General features: G+C 43.5%; 1 long non-coding RNA gene across 16 annotated transcripts; it reads right to left on the bottom strand.

Annotated features, from left to right (window-relative positions):
* Positions 1-8928: 8928 nt before the first annotated feature.
* LOC123112369 (uncharacterized) lies at positions 8929-15153 on the bottom strand. Of its 16 annotated transcripts, none has more exons than XR_006455418.1 (5): positions 14681-15152; positions 11044-14404; positions 10842-10954; positions 10689-10760; positions 8929-9324 (listed from the first exon to the last, which is right to left on the bottom strand). It is a non-coding gene; the product is annotated as an uncharacterized lncRNA (long non-coding RNA). The 16 variants fall into 16 exon arrangements; XR_006455422.1 differs by having other exon boundaries at positions 8929-10760; positions 10842-11613; positions 11759-11828; positions 12074-14404; XR_006455421.1 differs by having other exon boundaries at positions 8929-10760; positions 10842-11828; positions 12074-12217; positions 12515-14404.
* Between the last annotated feature and the right edge of the window lie 1827 nt (positions 15154-16980).

Here is a 16980-nt window from a genome sequence, read left to right as displayed (position 1 = left end):
GATGTGATCTTTCTCTAAATGATAAGCTCTGATGTGATCTCTCTATCCCCCTTTGACATCACTTTCCAAGAAGGGTTTTCTGGAATCTGTCGAATGGGTTTGGTCCTTGAGTCACAGCACAAAGCAATGATAAAAATGTGATGCTTGTAGAGGGCAAGATTCATTGAGTGGAGCTGGATCAGAAGAAACACAGAATATGTGGCAAACTGTTTTTCTTGTTGTGAAATCGGTGGCACCGAGTGGTATGCTTCGGTTGTACCGAAAGGATTCGGTTGGACCGAAAACAACAAATCGGTGATACCGAGTTCATCGCAGAGAAAACACTTGTCACCTCAGCTCACTAGACTAGTAAGATCTCACAAAGATTTGCAAGGAATTTACTGAAAGATATGCAATGAATTGGATGCAGAAAATGCAGAGCAAACAAAAAGAAATCTAGATAAAGTTTTTTTTTGAAAGGGGAAACAAATATGCATGAGACAAATGCAAAAACACAGAAAACAACACAAGAGAACTTCATCTAGAGATGGTCGGCGACAAAGTCACCTATGTTAGAGTATATTGACTTAGGAGTCAAGTGAGATCACTTGATCATAGGTCATACTCATCGTTTAAGCTCAAAATGGGGTTTCCATTTTTCGTTTAAGCATCTTGATGTATTCACATCTTGTCGAGTTGCTTTAGCTCATGACTTGGAGTAAAGCTTCTTTAAGATGGAATAACATACCTTGGTTGGTGGTGTTGAACATGTAGTTGAACTTGTGTGGGTTGCTCAAGGTTGATGTAGCTCATCAAGAATTTGGAGCACCACTTGGAATTTGAGTCCATCTACCTACATGGGTTAGTTCTTGCAAGGAAGAGCACTTGTGTATCCAAAATGACAATCATGAAGCTCAACATAGAATTTGTCAAAGGATATGTTTGAATGGTTCCGTGCTTCCTTGTCTTTAACCACCATAGTGTAGAGACTTGGTGATGTAGAGATTGCTCAAGATATGAGTAGATTACAACCTCATGGAATTAGATTCCACCAAGTACCTACATGGGTTAGATAACATGCAAGATACAAATATATCCAAGACATAAGATTTTCATCATAAGAGAAATATCAAGGATTAGTCATAAGCTCATGTCTTGCATGTATCCAATGGAGTTTCTACTCCAAGTTTGAAGCATCAATGATGTTCAATTCTCCTCTTAACCTGCAAAACACTTTCTCATCAAGAGGTTCAGTGAATATATCCGCTAATTGCTTTTCGGTGCGAACATGCTTAAGATCAATGTCACCCTTAGCAACATGATCTCGAATGAAATGATGACGAACTTCAATATGCTTAGTTCGAGAATGTTGCACAGGATTATGACCAATTTTGATAGCACTTTCATTGTCACAAAGCAATGGAACATGTCTCACATATATCCCATAATCTTTAAGAGTTTGGGTCATCCAAAGTAATTGAGCACAACATGAACCAGCGGCAATGTATTCCGCTTCGGCGGTGGATAAGGATACCGAGTTTTGTTTCTTGGAGGACCAAGACACAAGAGATCTACCAAGAAATTGACAAGTACCCGAAGTGGACTTTCTATCAACCTTGTCTCCGGCATAGTCCGAGTCGGAGTAGCCAACAAGATCGAAAGAGGCCCTCTTAGGATACCAAATGCCAAAATTTGGTGTATGGATTAAGTATCTCACTATCCTTTTCACGGCCTTAAGATGACATTCTTTAGGAGCAGCTTGATATCGTGCACACATGCACACACTTAGCATGATATCGGGACGTGAAGCACATAGATATAACAATGAACCAATCATAGAGCGATAAACCTTTTGATCAACCGGTTCACCATCTTTGGTCAAGTCAAGATGTCCACTAGTAGGCATGGGTGTAGACATACCTTTGCATTCTTGCATATTGAACTTCTTGAATAAGTCCTTGGTGTACTTCGTTTGAGAAACAAAGGTACCTTCCTTAGTTTGCTTGATTTGCAACCCAAGAAAGAATTTGAGTTCACTCATCATAGACATCTCAAACTTCTCCGACATTAGCTTCCCAAACTTTTCACTAAAATGAGGGTTAGTTGAACCAAATATAATATCATCAACATAGATTTGGCACACAAATAGTTCTCCATTAACCCTTTTAGTAAAAAGAGTAGAATCAATTTTCCCAATTTCAAAGCCTTTTTCAATAAGGAACTTGGTCAAGCATTTATACCACGCTCTAGGAGCTTGTTTAAGACCATAAAGAGCTTTGTGAAGTTTGTAAACATGATTGGGTTTCTTAGGATTGACAAAGCCGGGAGGTTGCTTAACATAAACTTCCTCCTCTATTTCACCATTTAGAAAAGCACTTTTAATGTCCATTTGGTACAAGGTGATATCATGGTGATTAGCATAGGCAAGTAAGATGCGAATGGACTCAAGTCTAGCAACGGGAGCGTAAGTCTCACCATAGTCCATACCTTCGACTTGTGTGTAGCCTTGGGCGACGAGACGTGCTTTGTTGCGAACTACTTGTCCATCTTCATCTTGCTTGTTGCGAAACACCCATTTGGTACCGATGATGTTGTGGTTGTTGTCGGGCTTCTCAACCAATGTCCAAACTTGGTTCCTCTCAAAGTTGTGTAGCTCTTCATGCATAGCATTTATCCAATCCGGATCTTCCAATGCTTCTTCAACCTTCATAGGTTCAATGCTAGAGATGAAAGAATAGTTTTCACAAAAGTTAGCTAAACGAGTTTTAGAGCGAGTGATTCTCCCGGTTTGAATATCATTGTAGATTTGCTCGACGGGATGGTCTTTAGCAATTCTTGCTCGAACTCGTGAAAGCTTTTGCTTGTTTCTTGGTTGAACTTCTTCTTCATCTTGTTCTTCTTCTTGGCCTTCTTCATTGTTGGCGTTGTCGTTCTCTTGTCGTGGTGGAGAAGGAGGTTGTTGACGTTCATCTTGATGCACTTCCTCGTTTTCTTCATCTTGGTGTGTCCCACTTGTGGATGCTTCCGTATCAACTCTTGGTTCACCTTGTCGTGAAGTAGAAGCTTCCACTTGGACGGACGAGGTACTCTCCTTCACCTCCGTTGGACGGACCTTGCCAATAGACAAGTCTTGGATTGCTTCCGAAGGATCTTTGTCTCCTACATCAATTGGCAATTGCTCTACTTGCGAGCCGTTAGATTCATCAAACTTCACATCTACCGTCTCTTCAACCTTTCGGGTGAAATTGTTGTAGACACGGTAAGTGTGAGAGTTTGAGCCATAACCTAGTAGGAAACCTTCATGAGACTTAGGAGCAAATTTAGAACGACGATGCTTATCAAGAATGTAGCACTTTGAGCCGAATACTCGAAAGTATCCAACTTGGGGTTTGTTACCGGTGAGGAGCTCGTATGCCGTCTTGCCGAGTAGCTTGTGAAGATACAAGCGATTTGTTGCATGACAAGCTGTCTCAACCGCTTCTGCCCAAAAGTGCTTCGGTGTCTTGTACTCATCAAGCATCGTTCTCGCCATTTCGATGAGCGTCCGGTTCTTCCTCTCAACAACTCCATTTTGTTGAGGTGTGTACGTAGCCGAGAACTCGTGTGAAATCCCTTCTTCGTCAAGAAAGGTGTCCACATTTGCGTTCTTGAACTCCGTTCCGTTGTCGCTGCGAACCTTCTTGATCTTCACTTCAAATTGATTTTGGGCCTTCCTAGCGAAGTTTTTGAAGATCTTTTGGACCTGCGATTTATCATCGAGAAAGAACACCCACGTAAATCTTGAAAAATCATCAACTATAACTAGACCAAAAGAATTTCCACCGAGACTCTTGTAGGAGTTGGGACCAAAGAGATCCATGTGAAGTAGCTCGAGTGGCCTCCTTGTGGTCATGATGTTCTTCACGGGATGCCTTCCTCCAACCTGTTTACCTGCTTGACAAGCACTGCAAAGTCTATCCTTATCAAATATGACATCGTTAACTCCAAGGATATGATTTCCTTTAATAAGCTTGTCAAGGTTTCGCATACCAACATGACCTAGTCGTCTATGCCATAACCAACCTTTTGAGGATTTAGCAATGAAGCAAGTTTTAGGTTGAGCCTTTTTAGTGAAATCAACAATGTATAGATCACCTCTACGCACACCGGTAAAGACCATTTTATGATTGTCTCGACGAAACACTTGGCAATCTACTTCAGTAAATAGGACATTGAAACCGAAATCAGCAAGTCTAGATACTGAAAGTAAGTTGTATCCAAGAGATTCAACGAGCATGACATTTTGTATGGAGCTATCATGTGATATGGCCACCTTACCGAGGCCAACCACCTTACCCTTTGAGTTGTCACCGAAAGTGACATACTTTCGAGGACTATCATTTTCAGCAAGCTCACGAAACATGTCTTTATCTCCGGTCATGTGATCGGTACATCCACTATCAAGAACCCATTCCTTTCCTCCTGACATATATCCCCGAAGATTTGCCATAAGACCAAAGTGTCTCATTGCATCATCAAGATCGAAGTCACTATCATCATCCTCATCATAGTATCCATGTTCAACATCGTCATGTGGTGGATCAAATCCTAGAGAGGGTGATTCGTTAGAGTGAGTTTGACAATGATCTTGCTTATGAATTTTTATAGCTTCGGAAATAATATCACTAATAATTCCAACATCTCCTTTGGCACGCATAAGGTTTGTAAGCTCAAATAGACGATCACCAAACATAGGATCACTAGTATTCATCTTACTCAAAGCAATAGACTTATGGAGAATTTCATCAAGATTTTTCAAGGAATAATTTGGAAAGCGTTCCTCAAGAAATTTCCATATAGTGTAGGCACACTTAAGAGTAGGCAAACATCCAATCAAGTTTCTAGGCAATCCTCTAATGATAAGTTCGGCAGTTCTAAGATTCCTAATCATGTCAATTGACTCATCAGAGTAGGATGCATAGGATCAACATGAGGTGCACAAGGGCTAGCAATGTACTTGTTCAAATGATATTGATTGAAAATTACAAGCATCTCATTTTTCCACTCATGAAAATACTCTCCATCAAGAATAGGCACTCTATGTCTAAGACTCCCCAAAGTAGACTCATCCATCTTCCTCCAATGGTGATTAAACCAAGGCAATGGAGACCAATGCTCTGATACCACTTGTAGGACCTTGAGAAGAGGTGTCTAGAGGGGGGTGATTAGACACTAAGTACCAAAGTTGCAGTTTTTAAGATCTTTAAGTTTAAGTGGAGTTTAGGCACAAGTTTAACATTCACAATACATAGCAAGCAAGCATGCAAAGAGTATATGAGCAGCGGAAAGTAAAGCATGCAACTTGCAAGAATGTAAAGGGAAGGGTTTTGGAGGATTCAAACGCAATTGGAGACACGGATGTTTTTGGGGTGGTTCCGATAGGTGGTGCTATCGTACATCCACGTTGATGGAGACTTCAACCCACGAAGGGTAACGGTTGCGCGAGTCCATGGAGGGCTTCACCCACGAAGGGTCCACGAAGAAGCAACCTTGTCTATCCCATCATGGCCGTCGCCCACGAAGGACTTGCCTCACTAGCGGTAGATCTTCACGAAGTAGGCGATCTCCTTGCCCTTACAAATTCCTTGGTTCAACTCCACAATCTTGTCGGAGGCTCCCAAGTGACACCTAGCCAATCTAGGAGACACCACTCTCCAAGAAGTAACAAATGGTGCGTTGATGATGAACTCCTTGCTCTTGTGCTTCAAATGATAGTCTCCCCAACACTCAACTCTCTCTCATAGGATTTGGATCTGGTAGAAAGAAGATTTGAGTGGAAAGCAACTTGGGAAAGGCTAGAGATCAAGATTCATATGGTAGGAATGGAATATTTTGGCCTCAACACATGAGTAGGTAGTTCTCTCTCAGAAAATGTATGTTGGAAGTGTAGGTTCAGTCTGATGGCTCTCTCCACGAATGAAGAGGAGGTGGAGGGGTATATATAGCCTCCACACAAAATCTAACCGTTACACACAATTTACCAAACTCGGTGGGACCGATTCAACGGACTCGGTCGGACCGATTTAGTAAACCTAGTGACCGTTAGGATTTTCGGTGGGATTGACATGCAACTCGGTAGGACCGATTTGGTTAGGGTTAGGGCATAACGTAATCTCGGTGAGACCGATTACACAAACTCGGTGGGACCGATTTTGGTAATAAGTTTTCCAGAGAGTTGGTCAGGCAAACTCGGTTGTCCGATTACACAAACTCGGTGGGACCTATTTTGGTAATAAGTTAACCAGGAAGTTTGCATTATAATCTCGGTAGTACCGATTGATCAAAATCGGTGAGACCGATTTTGGTAATGGACATACACAAAGAGATTACAATCCCATCTCGGTAGGACCGAGATCCCTATCGGTGAGACCGGTTTGCCTAGGGTTTGTGGCAGTGGCTATGACATCTGAACTCGGTGGCGCCGGATAGAAAGAATCGGTGGGGCCAAGTCTAACTTTTGGTTTGGGTCATATGTGTGGAAGTGGGAAAGTAGTTGAGGGTTTTGGAGCATATCACTAAGCAATGTGGAGCAAGAAACTCATTAAGCAACACCTCATCCCTCCTTGATAGTATTGGCTTTGCCTATAGACTCAATGTGATCTTGGATCACTAAAATGTAAAATGAAGAGTCTTGAGCTTGAAGCTTGAGCCAATCCTTTGTCCTTAGCATCTTGAAGGAGCTCCCACATCCTTTAGTCCATGCCACTCCATTGTTGAACTTATCTGAAACATACTAGATAAAAGTGTTAGTCCAATAAGAGATATGTTGGCATTAATTACCAAAACCACCTAGGGAGCACTTGTGCTTTCACCACCTCGCCTCAGTTTTCTCTTCTCGCTGGGCGGCCCTGGTCTTGGCGTTGGCGAGGCAGTGTTCGATGGACTCTTGCACGCGCGCGTCAGCCGACTCGGTGTATTTCGCCTTCTTGGCACCTTTGTTGCCGTCCGGGCGCCCGTCGGCCGCGCCCGCGGTCGGCGCGTCTGGCTTGTATGTCTCCTTGGCTTTGGCGATGGTGCGTCGGACGACCGCCCATTTCTCGCACTTGTCTATCCGCTTGAAGACGTGGAGGTACTTGAACTCTGCGTCAATGTTGTCATCGCGGAACATGGCGAGCATGCGTAGCAGCTGCGCCGAAGGAAAGAACATCAGTCCGCATGCTCGGTGCGCGCACGGCACGCACGTGGCAAAAGAGCGCGCGCACGACGGATGGCAACAGTAAGGACGGCGTGCGATACCTGATCCTCGACGCTGGTGTCGCTCTCCGGGCGAGCCGCGACCTCCTCGACGATCCCATGCCATTTGTTGCACGCCGTTTGGATGAGCCCACAATGGTTCGCCATCGCCTTCGCCCCACGCTTCATGTGCACGCTTTTGAAGTAGGGGTCGACGAGCTTCCGCTCGTCAAACTCGGCCTTGATGCGGTCCCAATACGTCTCGATGCTCTGGTTCGTGCCGATGACTGGGTCGAGGCAGACGACCTTCCACGCTTCGGCGAGGCACTCCTCTTCCTTGGACGCCCACTTGATGCGTGGCTCCCGGGCTTGGCCTTCTTCTTCTTCTTCTTGCCTTTTCTCGTCGGCGCCGGTTCCTCCTCCTCCTCTTCCTCCTCCGACTCTTCCTCGCCGTAGTCGAGCTCGTCATCCATGTCGCCGAGGTAAATTGAGCCGTCCTGGGTAGTGAACCCAGGGGAAGCGGCGGCGGCAGCCGAACCGGCCGCGATGATGTCCTCCATGTCGGCCTCCGTCGCGTCGGCGTCGCCGAGATGCGTCGAGGATGCGGCTTGCGAGTAGAGGACGCGGCGAAGAGGTGACGTCGGTGAGGCTGCGTAGTCTGGCGGCGAGTACGTGTATGGCGAGTACTGCACGCCGGCGAACGCGGGTGAGGGCGTGCGCTGGACAGGGCGCCCATGGGGGAGGTGATGTTGGGGTTGAAGCCACCATGGGCGTCCCCATCGGCATAGCCCGGCGACAACGTGCTCCATGGGTGCGGAGACAATGAGAACCCGGCCGGAGAGCCGACGCTTTGCTGGCTCCAGGCCGCGTACGAGTGCCCACCGGGTGGATTAATCATCGTTGCACACGCCGCCTCCGCTTGTGCGGCGGCGGCTATGGGATCCGCCGCGGCACGCGGCATCACGTACTTCTTCGGCAGCATAGCGGGCGGAAGGGTAGGGAGGAGGCGAGGGTTTGGCGGGAGGAATGGAGAAGAGAGGGAGCCTAGGGGGGAAGGCGGGAGAAAACGGCGGGAAAAGGGCTTCAGTCGACGACAGAGCAGCCCCACGCCGCTTTTCGCTTGTGCGCCCAGGCGACACTCGGCCGCTTGGGTTCGGGGCGGGATCGCCGGCTCTGTATTTCGCCCAAACCGGCACTAAACGAGATCCTAGGGGCGCGACTGGGCCGATTTTCGGCCACCGGCGCTAAAAATTCGCCCGCGGGGAGGGGGAGTGGGCTGTTGTGGGCGCGGCTCGAGATGCTCTTATCTCAGAAAAAAGAAGGTTTGTGCCCGGAGGAAACAATATATGCAATGACATTTTTGATACAAAGGTTCTTCTGTTTCGGGAACACATAATATGTGTGGTTTCGTCCTATCCTGCCATCATGCTCTCCCGGTTTATTTTGTCCTATCAAAGCGCCTCCTTATCCAATATTGCTACCGCCATTCTCCCATGTCACTTGCATTGTACTGTATTAAATTCGACTCGATTTATAGCCCGTTGAAGTAAGCCAATTAGCTACTGCAGCTCATTAGGCTGGTCTTAATGGGATCATAGCTAGTATCATGCATGCCAACTAGGCAATTTAGATGAGATGACATAGAATTAAATGAAGAAAGAGAGGGTTGAATATCATATTATGATATCGTATAATAATAAATGCAAAAATGCAATACTACTGTGTCATGCATGACAATAAATAAAGTATCTATGATACTATGCATTAGGGAGGTAATATCATATACTAGTATCATATGCATGATACTAACTTATGATACTACCCATTACAAGCAGCCTTACATCCGACTCAGACATAGAACTTTCCATTTACATGGCCCATATTTTGAAGCAACCTAAAATTAGCTACCCGTTTATATTTCAGAGCAGTCCAAAATGCTGCATCACCGGTACACATTAAACATCTCACATAAAACAATTTACATCATCACATATTTTGGAGCTCGATGGTGACCGACAAGAGGAGGGATTCGAACCCCTAACACCGTGGGTGGTTCATAGCCACGTGCTCTAATCCTCTGAGCTACAGGCCCAGCTGTCTCCACTGGATCTCGGTGGGAAGACGTGGCATGACCTGCTCGACAAATATCGGCTCATCATGGAAGTAGTTATGCACACATCTGGCGTCTATTTTATATATAAAAGAAAGATGAAGTCATATATCCAAAGGTGTAAAAAAATGAATGAAGTACCTCTGATGGAAGAACATAAAATACTGCACTACTAAAACAAAGTAGTCTATGTAGCAATTTGGTTGTCAAAAAAAATTACATGCAAATGTAGCCTTGAAGAGAAATGGAAACTGGGAGGTTCCACTGTCAATATGTGCAATTTGGAATTTTAGTAATCATTATTGGTAGACATACACCAATGTACGCACATACTCTTCTCACATATACACCTATCATTGGCATCTGCAATCATGCATCAACTATATTCGCTAAAGCTACAATAGAGGATGAAAGTCGCTTGTGGCAACAACTCGGATATAAGCAACTCCCCCTTGCTTCACCATAATCTAGAGATAAGCCCCAAGAAACCAAATAATAGAGTAGGACAAAGTTAGAAAATCTCATTGAATAAACAGCTACCTTAAATGGAAAAAAATGTTCCAGTATACAAGAAACACGATGTTGTTTTGTTATTGCAAACTTTATAACCAACGGATTCATGGCCACAAGAGGAATTAAAGAAGATGTTGCAGGATGACTATTCCCAAAGCTAATATGGCTGGGAATTTTGTTTCTCCACAAAAGTCATTCTTGTATCTGCAATGGATTTTACTTGTACACCCCACGGCAATAAAACAATAGTATGCTTGCTCAAATCATTTTGGTTAATGTAAAGCAAGTGTAGTGGATCAGCAAAAAAACAACAGTACCAAGAACAAAAAAAATGTAAAATATTCATCGTACAAGATTATTCTCTTGACATTGGGGTGACACTTAAGCAAGCATACGAAGTAGCAGCATCAAGCAATCTAACACTCTGTAAGAAGGCTTGGTTGTTCTTGTACTATCTGCAAAGGATTTTACATGCACATGCCACTGACATACAAAACAAGAGTATGACATTTAAATCAGTTCGGTTAATATAAAGCACATGGGTTGGATACGCAAAAATCAGATAAAATATGCATTGTACAAGATTATTCTCTTGACATTAAGGTAACACTTAGACAAGCATGCAAAGCAGAAACTGCACCAGATCGAATTTATGCAGCAAGCAACACTAAGCAGCAGCAGCATCTTATCAAGATCTCTTCTGCTGCCACAAGTGTGACTAACGCTCTAAGAAGGTTTGGATATTGTTGGGTTTAGAATTCAGAAGCTAGAACAGGATATAATTCCATCATTACTTCATGATGCTCTCTGGCCATTCTTTGACTCTGCCTATCTGTTATTAAATGCAAGAACTACAGCTCGATTAAGTACATACCTTGACACTCCCTGGTTCTCAACGAAGCCATTGCTCCATCTAATGAAGCCCACTCAAGAGAGCATTGACATGCTGGATGGCAATGACATTTGTATGTTATTATTGCTACACTGCATTATCATGGACAGAAAATCTAGAATATAAGGATTATACCATTTGGTCTTGTTGAGATGACTTCCTGGAAAAACATCTGCCATTTCTTTTTATTGCAACATCAGAGCCCCTCCATTTACCATGAGTTCTTGGAGCTCACCATTCTTGATAATCTGAAACATGAACATGTAGTTGGTAAAACAACATCACTTTGTATTAAAGATGTGCATGATCAAGAAGTATAAGAGTCCCTGATTCTAACCTCAAGGTGTCCAAGCTCATCCGAGAGTGATAATCCTGAAATTTAATCTAGCGGTTTGCCCTTGATACATGCACATTTTCTTTATAAGTTGGTACGCGACAAAGATGGCATCCATGTATGAACTTTCAAGCAATAATCCTTGAGTGATAATCCAGAAATCCAATCTAGTGGTTAATTTGCGTTGATAAATGCACACTATCTTGTTATATTATTAAGCGATAGAGATGACATCTTTGGTGTGAGCTTGTCCATCTACAAACTTTTAAGCCAAATATATTGATGCCAATGATACGCTCCTCCTATATGCATGGATTGGGTTAGGCCAATCGATCCAATCATCGTACATGGGCACCATGGCTATTTGAGCTAGCAGTGAGGGCTTTGGCCGCTCGACGCCGGTGAGTAGGCCGAGGGGGTATGTACGAGTCACTGAAGCAGCATGTATGACTGGCTACCGGTGACTCAGGGCAGGCCAATGCAGCGGCACCCATGGGCTAGAATTGCGGACGTGGGGATCAGACAATGAATCTCATCTCTTTACCCTTCGACTATGGATCCTAACAAACATCCCTGAAAAAAAGATGGACCCCAACAAACAGATCATTTTACTACCCACTACCAGACCAACCCAACCCAACGCAAACCCAGAAAATTTCAAAGTAGATCGATATATTGACCGACAGTTTTAACACTCATGTACGGAAGAGAAACTTACACTGTAATACTTCACATGGTTTTGACCACCCCTGAATATTACGTGATGCATGTCTCCAATTGTATCCAATCTAGACAGAGTGGACTTTGTCTTAACATCAGCCTTAGCTTCACAACAAAATTCCTGAATATGCAGGAATAAAACAACCCAGCTAGCTACTTTGCAAAAACCATGAAATTCTATAGAAAGTTCATTGTGTTCAACTGAAAAAGTAACACATGAGTATAGAAAGAACTGTAGGTTTGGTAATAACTAATCCAGAAGAAACTCGAGTTTATTGAATTGGAAAAAAGAATCACATAGAAAATCTATTACCTTCTTCGATTAGTAGAGAAGCACTATCAATATCTCAATAAGCTTTTTGGATATTTCAGACATGATATTCAGTTCAGAGAGGCGGACATAGCTGAGGCAATGATGCGGCTCGCGTTCGTCTCACCGTTTATTACCTTACTCAAGCTGTAGAAAAGCAATATCAGTAGTATCAATAAGCATTTTTTGGATATTTCGGACATAATATTCGTTTTAGGGAGGAGGACATGGCCTAGGTGATGTCACGGTCAGGTACATCTCACAGCTATTACCCTCCTCAAGTAGTAGAGGTATAACATTCAGTTCAGAGAGGCGGCCATGGCCGAGCTGAGGTCGTGTCGGTCTCACCGTCATGGGCTCAAAGAAATGACATTTGGATGTTATTATCGCTACATTGCATTATGAATTTACGATGGACAGAAAATCTAAAATATAAGGATTTACAATTTTGTCTTGTTGAGATGGCTTCCTAGAAAACATCTGTCATTTCTTTTTATTGCAACATCAGAGACCCTCCATTTACCATGAGAGTTCTTGGAGCTCATCATTCTTGATAATCTGAAACATGAACATGTAGTTGGTAAAACAACATCACTTAGTATTAAAGATGTGCATGATCGAGAAGTATAAGAGTTCCTGATTGTAACCTCAAGGTGTCCAAGCTCATCCGAGAGTGATAATCCTGAAATTTAATCTAGTGGTTTGCCCTTGATACATGCACATTTTCTTTATAACTTGGTAAGCGACAAAGATGGCATCCATGTATGAACTTTCAAGCAATAATCCTTGAGTGATAATCCAGAAACACAATCTAGTGGTTAATTTGCATTGAAAAATGCACACTATCTTGTTAAATTGTTAAACGATAGAGATGGCATTGTTGGTGTGAGCTTGTCCATCTCCGAACTTTTAAGCCAAATATAATGATGTCAATGATAAGCTCCTCCTATATGCATGGATTGGTAGGTGATCGATTAGGCCAATCGATCAAATCATCGTACATGGGCACCATGGCTATTTGAGCTAGCAGTGAGGGCTTTGGCCACTCGACACCGGCGAGTAGGCCGAGGAGGTACGTACAAGTCACTGAAGCGGCATGCATGACTGGTTACCAGTGACTCGGGCCAGGCCAGTGCAGCGGCTCGAATTACGGACGTGGGGATCAGACAATGAATCTCATCTCTTCACCCCTTCGACTATGGATCCTAACAAACATCCCTGAAAAAAAAGATGGATCCCAACAAACAGATCATTTTACTACACAACCCCAGAAAATTTCCAAGTAGATCCATATATCGATTGACCGTTTTAACACTCATGTAAGGCATAAAAACTTAAACTGTAACACTTCACATGGTTTTGACCACCCCTGAATATTACATGAAGCATATCTCCAATTGTTTCCAATCTAGATGCTATTATGATCCAGAGAAACGTGTGGTTTCTGAACCCATTGAGATAACCCAAGAATTTCGCTATTTCGATTTTGCAAGTCCTTGGGAACAGCGCAGCGATGGATAATTCCGTATTTACATAGGTCTAGTCCAGGGGACAAATCAATAGGAAATGATATTTGTGCCGGTGAATTGACGAAACTATGTGCTTTGCAGCTTTTTGTGCAGAGTGGACTTTGTCTTAACACCAGCTTTAGCTTCACAACAAAATTCCTGAATATGTAGGAATAAAACAACCCAGCTCAGCTACTTTGCAAGAACCATGAAATTCTATAGAAAGTTCATTGTGTTCAACTGAAAAAATAACACATGAGTATAGAAAGAACTACAGGTTTGATGATAACTAATCCAGAAGAAACTCGAGTGCATTGAATTGGAAAAAAGAATCGCATAGAAAAACTATTACTCCCTCTGTTCACTTTTATAAGACGTTTTAGACAGTTCAGACAGTGTCCAAAACAGTTCAAGGTCAGCTGTCTAAAATGTCATCTAAATAAGAACGGAGGGAGCACCTTCTTCTATTAGTAAAGAAGCACTATCAATATCTCAATAAGCTTTTTGGATATTTGAGACATGATATTCAATTCAGAGAGGTGGACATAGCTGAGACAATGATGTGGGTCGCGTTCGTCTCATGTTTATTACCTTACTCGAGCAGTAGAGAAGCAATTTCAATAATATCAATATAAGCTTTTTTGGATATTTCAGACATAGTATTCCTTTCAGGGAGGAGGACGTGACCGAGGCGTCATGGTCAGGTACATCTCACAGCTATTACCCTCCTCAAGTAGTAGAGGCATAACATTCAGTTCAGAGAGGCAGACATGGCCGAGCCAAGGTCGCGTCTGTCTTGCCGTGGCAGGCTGATGACCGTCCCCAACTGCAAGAATAACAAAAAAAAACATCAATTCACATTACTACTATTTCTACCACTCTACCTGTCAAATTACAGGGTCCTGATGTTTCCAGTTAGTAGTTCAGTGGATAGGCTGCCAAGGTCTACTCGAAACTGAAGTTTACAGATAAGAGAGAAAATGCATATAACATTGGAAAGGAGAAGACATTGGCATCACAGACAAATATGTGCTAATCCAACCAATACGATGAGATGAAACTTCTAAAAGGGAGTAAAGGAGAAGGCATTAGAATCACGGACCTTCTCTGGTGTAGTAGTTGAGATTGGGATCGAGGTCAGCTCCCCCGACCCACCAGCAGTGCCAGGGCCCGCTGCAACATGATCTCGGCCCTCCGAAGCCCATCTGGTTGCAGCCACTACGCCTCTAGTGCGCCTCCTCCTTCCTGTTTGCGCCGCCAGGGAGGGCGCCACGCGCGTGTGACCCCGCCGCCAGACAAGCTCCGGCAAGCGCCGCCGCGTCGACGAGCCCTTCCCCAGTTTCCTCCCATCTCCTCCCTCTCTCCCATATCTCCTCTGATTCCTCGCTGCGCCATTGATGCAGGAGCGGCCGCCGGTTCTTCGACGTGCACGAGCGCCTGCAGCCGCCCCCTGTCCAGCTCGTCGCCGGCCCTGTCCAGCGGAGTGGAGGGAGGGGAGATCAGCTGCGGCTAGGGTTATCGAGAGGACAGAGGAGTACATATCAGATGGAAACCATATGTTCAGTGTGGAAGCATGGAAACTGGACCGTGGGCCGTTGGATAGTAAGAGCGTGTTTGGGTTGCATCCTCACCACATTCTGACTGGCCTGACATTGTGCCTCACAACGATACTTTTTCGGAGCCTCACAACGATCAACATCACTTGGCGTGCTCTCAGCCGTCCGTCACGTGTCGTGCTTTGGACGCTTATTTTAAAAAAAAATCCGCATGCGTTTTTTGGCTTTTTAAACGGTAATTCTTCTTTCTTTCTTTTTTTACATTTCGGTTTTCCACTGGTCTTCTTTAACTTTTGGACAAAAAAAATCAAAAAAAATTGAGGGAAAAACGCGTTTATTTTCTTTTGCGAGAGTCACGATTTTGCTTCCGTGAAATGCACGGTTTTGCTTCGCGAGAGTCACGGTTGTGCCCCTCGAAAACAAAAAAACGTGTTTTCTGTTTTTTTCTTTCGCGAGAGGCACGGTTTGCTTTCAAAAGAGGCACGGTTGTGCTTTCGCGAGAGGCACGGCCGTGCCTCTCGGAAATGAAAAAAAACGTGTTTTCTGTTTTTTCCCCTTCCGAGAGAGGCACGGTTTTGCTTCCGCTAGAGGCACGATTGTGCTTTCACGAGAGGCACGGTCGTGCCTCCCGAAAACGGCAAGAACAAAATTCTTCCGCGAGAGGCACGGTTTTGCTTCCGCGAGAGGCATGGTTGTGCTTTCGCCAGAGGCACGGCCATGCCTCCTCAAAAAGAACAAAAATGTGTTTTCTCTTCTTTTTTTCCGCGAGCGGCACGGTTGTAATTTCGCGAGAGGCACGGGTGTGGTCTTTCGGAAAGGGAAAAAACCCGTGCTCCCGGTTCATTTTTTTGTCCATTTTTTTTCGTGAAAAAAAGTTCGTCAAAACCTATCAACATGGGGGTCTAGTTTTGAAGATCTCGACGCGAGAAATCTAACGGTTAAAACGATTTGAGATTTAAACGCATGGTTTAAGAGATAAAACGTTTTGAATAAACGAATCTAAGAAAAATGGAAAACTCCCGTTTCTTTTGAAGCAAAGACAGTAACCACTTGGACTACTTCACCACTTGTGTCAACATTCTGTGTTTTCTCCCTCTTATTCTTTATTCAGTTTGGAGAAGCCATTTTTTTGTTTCCGATTCTCTTTGGTACGGTTTAGTTTGGTTTTTTATTTCCTTTTTCTTTTGTTTTGTTTTATTGTTTCTTTTTCAAAAAACAACAAACTTTTCTTAAACTTGATGAACTTTTTTTCATTTTCTATGAACTTTTTTTCAAATCCAATGAACTTTTTCAAATTCGATGAACTTTTTCAAATCGGTGAACTTTTTTTAAAAAACAATGAATTTTTTATAATTTTATGAACATTTTTTAAAATTTGATGAACTTTTTGTAATTAGATGAACTTTTTTTCAAATAAATGAACTATTTTTTAGTTTTTGTGATTTTTTTATGTCTGTGAACTTTTTTTTTCAAAAAACCGTGAACTTTCTTGAATTCACTTTTTTTAGATTTCAGCGGTTTTTTCTCTATCTTTTTTGAGATGTCAACGGTTGTGGGGGGAACCGAGCGACTTGTCAGCTTTTTTTTTTTTGAGGGAACGGGAGAGCTTTATTGCATATTAATGTTTACAGGGATACAAAACGGGTCCGGAGGCTCTGTGAACCAGACATGTCTACCCCCACGCAGGGAGGCTGCATATTTAGCTAGAGCGTGAGCATCCCTATTTGACTCTCGTCGTTCATGGTCGATACTGACCATCTGAAAGCTATCTTTCCGCCTATCTACTTCTTTCAGGATAGCACCATAAGCTGTCATTCTGTTGCCTGAGTTAATGTTCTTGATGACA

Source organism: Triticum aestivum, chromosome 5B (genome assembly GCF_018294505.1).
Source record: "Triticum aestivum cultivar Chinese Spring chromosome 5B, IWGSC CS RefSeq v2.1, whole genome shotgun sequence".
Lineage (NCBI taxonomy): Eukaryota > Viridiplantae > Streptophyta > Magnoliopsida > Poales > Poaceae > Triticum > Triticum aestivum.
Note: the sequence above shows the minus strand (reverse complement) of the source record. Positions and strands in the feature narration are given on the sequence as shown.